At 43.0% G+C, this 13,319-nt stretch overlaps 1 long non-coding RNA gene across 1 annotated transcript; it reads left to right on the top strand.

The window, feature by feature from the left end:
• The first annotated feature begins 5,116 nt into the window (after positions 1-5,116).
• On the top strand, positions 5,117-12,963 carry LOC129544575 (uncharacterized). Its single transcript, XR_008683483.2, has 3 exons — positions 5,117-5,246; positions 6,752-6,856; positions 10,215-12,963. It is a non-coding gene; the product is annotated as an uncharacterized LOC129544575 (long non-coding RNA).
• Positions 12,964-13,319: the final 356 nt, after the last annotated feature.

Below are 13,319 nucleotides of genomic sequence, written 5' to 3'. Positions count from 1 at the left end.
AAATGGGAGGACTCCGTGACAACATGAAAGGCATATAACAAATAACGTTCAAGGATAAGAGTGGAACGCAAATTATACATGCGCTCTGATCATGACTGTAAAAATACTTATGGCTAGAAATGGAAAGGGACAGCAGAGAAATATAAAAGAGGCATTTTGCTTTATGAGATTTTGTATATCATCGTTTGTATATTCAAAAAATAAAAAAGAATACAAAGAGGAACTCTTGCCCAAGCTAAGGAAACTTGAGAATCATTGCATATAAAGTTAAAAAGCATTACAGGTGCTGGTCTAGCACTCTTGTTTTATAGTTAAAGAAACTGAAATGCTGAGAAAAGTAGCTAGTCTATCCCACAAGTTTAGTGGCTGAGCCTGGTCTAGAACAGAAGCCCAAGGAGAGGATCCCTAGATGGTTACATTCCAGAGACTGGTAAGTTGTGGAAACGCTTGGAGCGAAGAGGGCAAGAGGAAAGATAGGGCTGCCTGTCATAAAAATTCTCAGATGTGGGTAGTAACGTCAGTCAGGTAAGAGCATAACTTCATCCTCTACCTGATGAATACCACCAAGCATTCACTCATTAAGTACATAATGAATCGGCAATGGGAGATCTGTTTTTCTGTCTTTAAAGGCCGTCTCCGCTCTGTCCTCATTACCATTTCCTGAGGTCAAGGTCTCATTAATCACTCTGTAAACTCTTTGTGGGCACCTGTTATGTCCCACGTGCTGTACTAAGCCTGGAGACATAGTGGTAAGACACACATAGCTCTGGATCTGGTGGTGCTCTTATTTTAGGATTGGAGACAGACAATTCACATGCAAGCGATTAAATAAGATGACTTAATACAGTAGTAAGTACTATAAAAAAACAGACAAACAAGAATTTGTTATGAAGACAGGTTAGCAGATCGGTATGGAGTTTAGAAGAGGCTTCCCGGGTAGCTCAGCTGGTAAAGAATCCACCTGCAATGCAGGTGACCTTGGTTCAATTCCTGGGTCAGGAAGATCCTCTAGCGAAGGGATAGGCTACCCACTCCAGTATTCTTGGGCTTTGCTGGCGGTTCAGATGGTAAAGAATGCACCTGCAATGTGGGACACCTGGGTCCTATACCTGGGTTGGGAAGATCCCCTGGAGGAGGATATGGCAACACACTCCAATATTCTTGCCTGGAGAATCCCAAAGGAAAGAGGAGCCCAGCAGGCTACAGTCCATGGGGTCTCAAAAGAGTTTCACGTGACGGAGAGACTAAACAACTACAATGGAGTATAGAGGATTGTAAACAAGGAGGTGACACGATCTAATTGATATGTTTGAACTCTCACCATCTGCCTTCATTATTCTAGGGCCATTGCAATTGTTTCCTCAGCAAACGTCTCTGTCTCTTTTTACTGTTGCCAAAGAGGTCTTCCTAAAATGTCTAAAATCAAGCTCCAAAAGTAGGCACAGCTACTGAGATCTCCACCCCAGGTTCCACGTCAGTTTCTCCACAGGCCCAGCCCATCCCACCCCCCACTCCCCACACAGCTCGTCCAGGGCCCTGGGATGCTCACTGGCCTCCTGGCACACTGCCCACTCCTCTGAGCTGGGCACTGGCACAGACTGCCCTCACTCTGTGATCTCCTTCCTCCCTCCTGCCTTAGGGAACTCTTTCCCTTCCTTTAAGGTTCTGTTTGAATGTCTCTTCTTAAAAGCCTTCTCTCACTCTTCCATGCAGAGCCAATTAGTCACTGCCTTCCATGTGCTCATAACACATTTTGTTCACAGTTGTATTATAACATATCAAATAGGTTTGTAGTTATTTGTGTGTGTGTGTGTGTGTGTGTGTGTGTGTGTGTGTATGGCAAGCAGGGGCCCTGTCTTTTCTATCCAGAACCTAGTAGGGCTGGGCATATAGTACTAGTGGGTACTTAGCAAATGGATTTGTAGATAGATCATTGGATGGAAGGGTGAGTAGGTGGATGAAGGGATTACTAAATGGATAAATACAGGCTACCCCCCCCTCATTTTAAAAGCAAGACAATTCTGATCTGGTTTGTCATCTCTGAAATGAAGAATCAGACTGGACAATTCTAAAGGTTACATCCACCTCTAATGTTCCAGGTTCTGAGAGTTCATAAACCACGCCTGGTTATTGTCAATGAAATCAGAAAGCCTTCTTGGCTTGGCTACTTGAGAGAACACAAAGGGCTCCCAGGTTCATGATTAAGGATCATAAAGGCCATGGAGCCCTGCTGCACTGGGATTAATAAAGCCTGGGCATGGGCTGGGTGCCCTCCTGTCCCAGTTGGCAACACTCATCACACCTTGACATACCTGCTGAGGCGAAGAAGCCTCAAGCAGAACAGGTTTCGAGCTGGCTCAGCAGTAGCACAGCTAAACGTGCCTGTAAATTTCCAGGGCCAAGGAAGAGCCTGGAGAAGTGAGCCTGGGCCGCTACGTTGCTCAGATCTGGGGGCTGTTTTTGCTTACCCCATCATCTGTGGGTGCCACTGTCAGGGCAGACTTGAGTAGACTTAGGTCAGAGACGAGGATAGAAATAATTCCTAACTCAGCTTCTGATGCAGGAGAAAAGAGTGAGGACACATCATACCCTCCCTATCAGGCTAGAAGAGAAGGTGACCAGAGATTCAGTTCAAGCCAGAGAGCCTGTTTGGGTGGCAGCCTCACGCTTAGCCTTTGGCCAGGATCACTGGAGAAGGCAGGGAGGGGTGAAATGGGTCCTGCCTTCAAGAAGTTTATACTTGAGTGAGGGAGACCAGTGGTGTACTTAAGGTGAGAGAGGTAAGTTCTTTGGGAAGCAGAAAGAAAAGGAAGTTCGTGTGGATGAAGGTTAGAAAAGGAAGGAAGGAATACTTCAAAGGAGAAGATGTAAGTAACAGAAAGGGCATCAATCAACCATGTCCGTCAGGAAGGGTGCTCAAACAAGGCATGAGTCAGAGTCAGGGCAGTGGAGGAAGGTGGGCCGTGTGCTTGGCTGCAGCAGAGGTGTCTAAGAAAAGAAAGAGGAGGCTTCACTACGCTGGAAGAGGTGGGGCAGAGGAGCCAACCATGTCTCAGACACAGGCATAAGCAATATTTACCCAGTGACGGTTTTTGCCAGGTCCTGTTCCTAACTTTGAGTGTCAGTTCCCAAGGTTTAGAATGCATCCTGGAGGCAGCGGGGGCCAGAGAAGATCCTGAGTGGGACAGTATGGAGAGTCTTGCTCTTCCCCACACAACCTCTGTAATCCCTTCCTGGGAGATTATGTAATCAATTACTATTTATCATCAACACAATACTTTTACAAGGAATATCAGAATGTATACACACACACACACAGCTCTGGGAATAAGTCTCCTGGAGCTAAAAAGATGGGATATAGAAGGCCAGATGTCAAAAGTACTTTCCTGACCACTATAACAGCAGGAATTGGGGCTCTCAGATCCTAGGACTGGTCTCCTGTGACATTTCCTCCTTCACTCTGGAGGGCAAAAGGGATCTCCGCCCTCTGGTCTCTCATGTGCAAACAGCCGATTTCCAGGCCCAGGATAAAAGGCAGGAGAGAGCACACAGAGATTGGTAAGAGGAAAAGAGACAAGCCAGTATTTGAAACCGTGGAAAAGAAAACACGTCTAAACCCAAAGAGCAGCTCAGTTTAAAGGGATTGACTCCTACCTTTCAAAAATGCAATCAACATTGAAATCATCCATTTCCTTCTTCCCCCTTCCTACACAGGGAGGGAATTTACCATAAATTAATTTGGAAGTTAAGTGAGTGCAAACTTACTTTTGAAAGTACCCAGGAGGCAGAAATAGGGATGAATCAAGCTGTAAAACAGGCAGTGCAAAGAAAGATGCTGGGATTTTAAACTCGTCCGGTGGCTTTTAAATAAGGTCACTCTTGCTGATGTGGGGGCTTGTATGGTTCTTGGCTATTTTTGAAGTTTTCATTTTGACTGGATGCTGGGGACTTCATTGGTCCTTTGCCCTGTGAACTGTCAGAGAGCCAGGGCCAGGCTTTTATACAGAGAGGACATTGAGGACCTTCAAACCCTGTTGATAATGGTGGGTGCCCAGACTCCCTTCAGAAAGAGGGCATTTCTCCTCCATCGCAATTTCCTGCTGTGCAGAAACTCTGTGTATTATAGGAGTCAGGCTTATAGGAATAGCCCCAGCTTTAGCCCCAGGATGTGTGGGTTCTACGTCAAGTCTAACCCTTAACAGCCAAAAGACTATGGCAGAGTTATGCTCCCTCTTGGGGCCTCAGTTTTCTTTTATGAGAATCCAGGGAATTAAGAATGTTATATTTGTGGTCCCTGCCAAAACTAATTAACTATGAATTTAATTTTTTCAGATGCTAAACTGGCCAATTCAATGAATCAGATTCTCTTTTATCCTGATGTTCATGAGGAAAAAAGAATTGGTAAAACAATAACTTATACCAGATACTGTGCTGATATGCTTATCATTTCACCGACCAACAAACTGATATTCAGGATGAAATGACTCAACTAAACCACAACAGCAATTCCGATGGCTTGGTGGGGAATTAGGACAGAAGCAGCCCAGATTCTCACACCTTCTGCATTTGCACCCAGGATCCCAGAAAATCAGGTTATGATCTTAATGGTAATAATAATGAATAAATAATAATAATAATGAATTACCATTAATAATGGTAATATTGAATGCTAATAGATCTTAAAATATCTTATGATTTATCAAAGAAAGCTTAAATCATACCAGTGTATGATTTTAGTGTTTAGCAAAGTGTGTTGCAATTCACTATTTGGAGACCAAGTATCAGTAAATTATATAGATGGCAACAACATGAACCAGAATTTTCCATTGCCCAGAATATTCCATTGCCTAGCCACCGTAGGTAAACAGGAATTTACTGTGGCATCAAAACAATAATGGCCTATATGGACTATATTCTGAGAGTCTCAGGCTTGCCAACTGTCCAGCAATGGGTCAGCTGCAGACTCACTGTCCACTCCAGCTGGGCATTACTGGGATTCAATCAGTCTCCACTTCAGAAATCATGGGCGGTGTTTCCATGGAGCTCTGCCCGAAAAGAGGTGATCTAAATCTTGCATGAGAGATGTACATCAATAGGGAGCTTTGCCTAGAACACTGTGACCTAAAAAATCATATTAAGGAACTCAGAATGCAGAGTCAGTTTCAGAGACACCAGGTGACCTTGTGCAAGGCACCTTGTAGATTGCCTTGCTGACTGGACTCCCCTAATGAATGGTGACTGCCTCTGTGAGTACCTGGTTTAGTGGCAAGCCCCTGCCAGGGGCAAACATTCTGATTTTCACTGCCCTATTTTTTAAAGGCAGCCTGCTTCTTCTATTAATCATCTTGCTGTTTGTTTGTTCTGGGAAGGCAAGCACTGATTCACAAAGGGAAATATCTCTTAGTGGTTAGACTGGAACGGTATCTTTGCTGTGTGCTTTTGGAGATCCTGCTCATTTTATTTCTTCAAATCGCTTAAATAAAGATGTAAATGACACATTTCGTGTGGAATTTAGGGCCAAGAAGGGTTTGGTCCCCCTTCCCAATCCATACATAACTATTCTTCCTTTACTGGATGAGAGTTGCTGTATAATACTGCGAAGTTCCCTCTTTGTCTAAGCTGCTGGGAGGCTCAAAAACCACACTCTGTGCTTCAGTAGAGTTATTATAATTCTGAGTTCTCTTCCTCCTCACTGTCCTCTTCTTTCCTGGCCAGGTCTTAATCTTTTATCTGTGTTTTAATGAGGTTGTTACCTCTATATCATATGAGCTGTTTCGGATATTTTTTGGAAGTGTCATGCAAATAAATCAATAATGTGAGTTAATGTGTTTCTTGAGTGCTTTCCAGATGAAGAAATTGAGAAGATGAATGCTTCTTCTATGATGAAGTTTAAAATTTTCACTTCTAACACAGATTCATCATTAACGTTTAAAAGTTTATATATAGTGATAACTATGAACCTTAGCACAGTCTTCACCATTTATAAGGCAAATGCCTTCACGTGTGTGCTATCTTTTTAAATTAGTGTGCTCCCTTTATAGATGAAAAAGTGAGGTGTAGAGAGATTAAGTGGATGGCCAGAAGTCATGGATTTAGTAAACTCTGATCTTCTGACCTTCAGCCAGGTCTTTTGTTGGTCCCCATTCCCCAGTATCATCTTGTCTCTCACTAGCTTCTCATTTAAACCAACATTCTTCACATTATCTTCAAACACATTGTTCAGGTTTTTTTAAAGCGTCAATCAGATTGAAATAAAAGGTCATCTTAGTGGCTATTTCTCTCACTGAGATGGTCTGCAGGCAGTCTGGAAACCGCTAATTTAAGGTCTAAAGGGTCAAGCTTGGAATGACCCTTCCAGAAAATCTGAATTTCCTCCTGTCATGCCTCGGGTTCCATGCTTCAGTTTAACTGACACATCATGTGCAATCATGTTTGAGGTGTAAAGAAAAAATGGGAAAATGTGATTTTTAACATGTTCTTCTCTTCTGTAGAAGTTATTTTAAATACCTCTGGGGCTCTCCTGTCCCTGAGTGGCCCATAGAATACCAGATCCACAGATTGTTGGGGCGGTCATGGAGAATGACTCATTGCTTCAGAGGGCTGGTTGGTATGGAAACATATGATATCCTTTACACTCATAACCTCATGGTCAAGTTGGTCCACTAAGTGGGTCAGCCAGACAACCTGCTTTAATGTCTCCTTAAAAATTAGGTAGTTACTGCTTTTGAATTTTTCTTTCCTCCCACTTCAGGCCACCCACCCACTACCAACTGCAAGTTGAAAATCTTTGGGAGTAGTTTGTCCAGAAGGGCCACTGCGTCTAGAACCTTCTGGGAGGCCAAGCACCCGAAAAGAGGTGTGTATCCAACACTTTTCTTTCTGATCTCCTTCTCCAGGTTAGGCCAGACCCAATAGGCCTCAGATCCTGCCCACAGTCTGGGGGCTGGAAAGGCTAATCTCAAAGGGCTAGAAATGAGTCAGTTTCCACACTCAGCTTCAGGCGTGTGGCTTCCTGAAGCCCAGACGAGGAAGCTCTGAATTTCAAAGAGCAATTTTTTTTTCTTTGCATACCATATCCGGAACTGAAACCACCAATTCATTTCACTTAAGATCTCACACTACACTCAGATTATCAATAACATTCCAGAGATAAGATACCCAGGCTTCATGAACCGAGTCTTTTTGTCTCTGTCACTCTCTTTTCTCTTGGTACTAATGTTGTTGGTTTCTTCTTTTTCTTTTGTTCAGTCCTGACAACACAGAATTTAGAGGCCTTTGTGTCCTTCACAGGTGTTTATGAGGGTTTGTCCCTGCCCATAGTTTTCTGCTTTCCCTTGCAAGTCAGCTTGACTGGGTATGAGTTAGGGTCCTAGGTTCCATGTCTCATTCCAGGGGGGCAACTGACTTTGTGACTTTGCTGAGAGCTTCCACACAGAGGTCATTTCACTAACCTGGGAAAGCAGTTAAAAAATGGAGTGTATGGAGAGATGTAAGCAAGCTTCAAGAAACAGGAAATTGATGGAAAAATGTACACAATGGCAATGCCTCCCAATGTCAACTGACACATCAACCTCTTAGGGGGGAAAGGATCTCTACCATTTACACAGTACCTTTCAATTTATAAACCACTTTCACATCCTTTTTCTATCTTCATTCTCACCAGAACTTGTGAAATTAGCCAGACAAGCTTTATCTTCCCCAATTTAGACAGGAGAGAGTACCCAGTGCTAATAAAAGTGATGGGCCCATGCCATAAGAGTGAAAAAAGCAGATACCTCAGATTAGAAATCGGTTCTATTCATTCCAACCCCTGTATTCTTGGAACTCCCATTTAACCTTATATATAATATAATATTACATCACAATCCATGACCTAATGTTACACAGTCATTTGTTGACATTTTAGAATTTAGGTTCTTATAGGTCAGGATTAATGGCTGTTGTTCATTACTTTGGTACAAACTTCTAAGTCTCTGCTTTCTTTATTTAAAAAGTAGAAGAAGGCATTGAATCCTGTGTTGCTTTCAGTGCTAACGTTCTGTGGGTCCTTGTGACAGTGACTACTGAATCCATGGAATTAACCAAAATTGTTGCCCAAAGGATTTTCTATGGAGCATAAGCACCCAGGATGACTGTAGTGTTAAGTAAAAATGGTTTCCATGGTCAAATAAGTTAGAAAAAAAAAAAGAAGGATTATTCAAAATGAAACAGGTTGCTTTGCTCTGGCCCTTCTCAGAACCTTTACATGCAAATCTACATGGGGAGGGGGGCTATGGAATGTGCAACATCCCTCTAAGTTGGCCCTAGAACATGGATCTCATAGAATCAGTGTGCTATGGATCCCATTGTGATAAACAGCAGGACAGTCTCTGATGATCCCATTGGTCTTTTAAAGCAGCATCACAGATTCCAAGAAAAATCTTACAACACCCCAGTACCACTACCACCTCCTGCTGCACCAACCTCAGTACTATATTTTCTAGGCCATGGAAGGCGATCCTCCAAGCCAGGTACCATCTGAAAGCAAGCACTTCCACATGTGGCCTGAATATAGGACTAGAGGCAGCATCTTTGATTGCTTTGGAAAGTTACTGCCCTTTCATTTCCCTGAGAGCAGGATCTCATCACTCTCTTTTTACGGTAGAAGAAAGGTGAGGCCGCTTAAAGATTTTCCATCCTGTCGATTGCCATTCAAACTCCTGTGGCTCTTTCAGCATCCTCCCTCTATGGAAAAAAAGGAATTCCAGACTTTCACCCTCTTAGAGGGTGGCATAGTACAGGGGGCTTTGTCTGGTCTGCAGCCTCTTTTCAGCATCCCTTCCACAGCCCCTGTAGGACAGCTTCTAGGATCATGTGCCTCTTCTCAGAGGCAATCTGGCTCTATGTTAACAGTTTTTAGATTGTCTGAAAGTTCTAAACCACACTCTGTCTCATGGGAACTTCCTCTTGTGACTGGCACCAAACAATTCCGATCGTGCTTCCGCAAGCATCCAATGTGTTGCTGCCAGTGTCACAGGTGACTCGACTTCTCTTAAATCCCTATCAGAAACAGCATGCATTTCTATTCTCGAGCCCAACTTCTTGTGAAGTAACCTTCTGCCGTCTCTTCCCATCTTCCTCGCTCTAGAGGAAGTCTCTGTGGTGCCAAAGGTACTGTTTACCTGTTTGACTGAGGAGCCTTCACTTTGAGTGTAGAATTCCTGCTCTAGGCTTAAGTCTGCAAATGCCATCTTCAAGTTTAGGGTAGTGTTTCTGCTTTTGACCTCAGCCACATTTGTGCTTGGTTAGAGATTGCTAGTTATATGAGAGACAGACAAATTATCTTTCGTCTAGAATGACATGAAACTCCCTCATGCTGAACTATGTGAAGGAAACTTCAGACTAAAAGAAGGCATCAGGCAAACACTTTTAAAATGACCTTGGGACTACTTCTGTTTTATTTGCAGGAAGAAAATAATCCTCATTTCTCCCTTGACTTGTATAGATGTTCTGCACTCTTTATCAACCACCTAGGTAGTACTGTAAGATTTTACATGAATATTTCACATTTGTTATCTCATTTACCCCCGTAACAACCATTCAAGTCAGATATTATTGTATCATGTCATTACACTTTATGAGAGCACTGTGGTTGTGGGCTAGTGTTAATCTTTTGTTCTATTGTTAGAATCCTGGACTGCGATTCAAAAGTTCTGGGTTCTAACCCCTCTGTGACCTTCTGCAAGTCACTTTCTCTTTTTGGCCCTTGATCTCTCCATCTGTAAAACTGAAGAGATGCGGGGTAAACTAGGCAAACTTCAATACCACCCCCATCCTGGTCAGCCTCTGGCAACTGCTTGTCCCTCTTCACAATGTGACCAGAGAGACAAAACACGCTGAATACCCAGGACAGCAGTACCTCTCCCCAGTATTTGCCACACTGATGGTAAATGAGAAATATTGTCTCATTAGCTTTACATATAAAAGAACGACCTGCCCATAGTTGTTCATTACACACGGCACTGTGACAATAATTTTTTTAATGTAGAAATCCTGCTTGGTTCAAGTAAAGAAATGCTTGAGAGAAAGTTCAAGTTTTGAAACTGCTAATACCTTCCTGCGATGGTGTGTGGGACGCGGTGGGGGTAGGGAAGAGTAAGCCAGACAGTTCATCTTAGGGGTAACCTCTTTGGTTTATGTAAAATATATGACTCAAAGCAAATTCATTCTTGTAGGCTGCCATGCCTGAAGGAGGACGAAGCTGCGCTCAAAAGAGATTGAGTTGTTCATACAATTAATCAGCTACATCTTTGTGTTGTATATCACGATGTCTAATTTCCAGAGGAAAGATCACTTTCAAACCACATAAATGATGATGCTTTTGGGAAAAAAGACAGCAAAAAGGAAAACCCATCTCTCCTTAATGTAAAGATTTCACTATGAACTCACCTATTGTTTTTATTTTACACCCACGGTCTTGATGCTTATTATCTCTGAAATCATTTCAGTTTCCAAAAATTATCTGAAACACTCCTACATCTGGGGCTTTTGATAAACAGTCCAACTTCTACAGAGAGAAACAGTTGTGCATTTGTGTGTGTGTGTGTGTGTGTGTGTGTGTGAACACGCACAATGTGTTTGAGAGACAGAAGGACGAGTTTAGGGGAGAGGGAGAAAGTGATGGCACCCTTCTGAGCGACACAGCCTGGACACCTGTGAAGACCTGAGTAGGTTTCACCGTAGCACACAAAGAAGTCTACGAGCATGGGTCTTCCCTCTATGGATGTCTCTCTTGAGATTGCAAGAAACTTTGGGGTAATTTTACTCTGATGCTAAGAATAAAAGTCATGATGATTGTTTTGAGCACTTAACAATGTTCCAGGAAATTTTCTAAGAGCTTTAATACACGTGAAATCACATATTACTCACAAGTCAATGAGGTTGATACTATTCTTATCTACAGATGAAAAAAAAAAAAAAAAGAATCACAGAGAAGTAGGCTCCCCAATCGTTGGCTTATTAACAATGAATTAAAATCTTGCCTGACAATCATCAAGACTGGAGAGGCCACTTCCTGTGGGAGGAGCTTTTAGTGAGATGGAATCTCTCTCCTCTCAACAGCCTCCAGCTTTCTCATGGCATTGAAGCCACTGCCTTAAGCGACAGTAATCTGTGTGCCTGTTAAATCTTCTCTGGGAAGACTCTAAGGTGGTTATGATCAGGGTAGTATTAAAATTATCCTTGTTTTTCCACAACCATGGCAAAAGTGCCTGGCACTGCATAGGCACTTTAGGAGATACTAGTTGAAAAAGTCAATGAAGAAACCCAAGTTTCAGACCTGAGTTTGCACAATCATGTTAGAAAAATTGATACAGACAGCTCTCCAGGATCAAAGCCGGCTGAATCTTGAGACAACTATCTGTGACTATTAAAATAAAACATCTTATTTGTTTTTATCCCTGTAGAGGTTTCCTCTGAATTCATCTTCACCTCTTGGATGGTTATGGTGGGTACCCTGTCCATCTGGCCTGAAAAGTAGGTTTTAAAAGACATACTGTAACGAAAGCAAGAAAGCTTAAGTCATGTCAGTTTCTGAAGTTTGTTGTATACATCTCCATTGCTCATCCTAAAGTTAACTTTTTACAGGTTAAATTGATTCCATTCTTATTAGCTTTCCTTGTCCTTTCAGAAATAGAGCAGAATCCCATCTAGGACACAGGTTAAACCTCACCTCCAAAGCATCTCAAGACCATATAGAAAAACAGATATAACGAGATGCCTCTGATAAAAGTGTGATCTTATAAGGAAGGAGCTCCTTAAAATAGATAATCCCCCAAAGTCACCCACTTTAACCCTCTCATTTAGCAGATAGGGATAATGTGGCTAAAAGAGAGGAAATGAGCTGCCAAAGGTGCCAAATCAATTTAATAATAATAAAAAAGAGGATCCACTCAAGACAGGGAACTCTTGGATGAGACTCTTCCCTTTTAATGATACAATTTGCTATCCTCCATGACTGGGTTACAAGTTTCAGTGATCCCTAGAATAAAACAGATTACATTTGAGGTAAAAGTTTGATTGGGGTTCAAGAACATCCTCAGGATTGGGCAAGACCGATCCTAAGGGACTGCATGGTGGGAGAGGGTGGGTCTCTGTTTTTGATCACATACTAAACATTTGTACCTACCAAACCACCGCAGGATAAATTAGTTGGTTGGCGTCAAAAGAGCATGAGTCACCATTCTCACCAGCAATAAGTCCCATTTCTGGCACAGAGGAGATCAAATTCAAAATGACAGCTGAGATCGGAGTATGTTGGCCTCCCTCCATCCACGGTTCTTCTGCTGGAAGAAAATGTTACTTTACCTCACAGTGACGGTCGAGGCTTTTAGAGTAGCCATGATCTTGTAACGTTGCTGGTAACTAAAAAGCCATCTAAAGGGAGCAATGCTTGAGCAGATGGTAATGACCAGCAGGTGAAATCTTAGCCTTGTCCCTCACTCTTTACCTGCTTGAACATGCACATGTCTCTGAGGGCTGCATTTCCCCCATGTGAAATTTGAAGAGTCTGGACAGGGGATGTGCAGAGTGCCCTCCACTTCAAGGATTCACTGAGCTCATGAATGCATCGACCCCTCCTTTCCTGAGTGTTTTTCTGAGAGTCCTCAGGAAAGCAGCCACTCAGAGACATGTGGTTTCAACCCACAGTCTTGACTTCAAGGATTGCATTTACTCCAACCCTTGCAGCCATTTGGGAGCTGGAAACATATGGACTTGAAGTTCAAAGAATGGACTCTGTTCCAGTCTCAGCCTTACAACCTAGGTGATCTTAAACAACTTCAGTTCCCTTTCTGAACCTCCGATTCTTCCTCTGAAGAGTCCAAGCAATGATACTTATTTCATTGAGTTGTCTTGTGGGTCAGAAGAGATTTTACGTGTCAAAGTGCTTATAACCTGAAAAGCATACGGGTTTTGTGGGGCAGGATGAGGGGTTACAAACAGTTTCTGATTTTCCATAGAGATACAAATGAACTGTAGGTTCAGGGTCAGCAAGTAAGGGCAGAGACTGAGACGTGCTGGCTGAGTGCTCTGCTCACCCTGAGCGTCACCCCAGTAGTCCGTGCACAACCCTCTCCCTTCCTTCCCGCCGTCACCCCGCCTCCCCGTCCAACAGAAAGTGTCACCCTCTTACGTCTTGCGCCTCCCTCACCCCCACCCTCCTCACTGCAGACCCAGCCGGAGTGTCAAATCAAAACCCTTGTGCAGATATTTCACCCTCACTTCTAGACCATCTAAAAGAAAACAACAGAGGCGCTCCCTCCGCCTACACATTTCCCTTT

Source organism: Moschus berezovskii, chromosome 1 (assembly GCF_049115385.1).
Source record: "Moschus berezovskii isolate FMDL1 chromosome 1, NW_MosBer_1.0, whole genome shotgun sequence".
Taxonomy (NCBI): domain Eukaryota; kingdom Metazoa; phylum Chordata; class Mammalia; order Artiodactyla; family Moschidae; genus Moschus; species Moschus berezovskii.
Note: the sequence above shows the minus strand (reverse complement) of the source record. Positions and strands in the feature narration are given on the sequence as shown.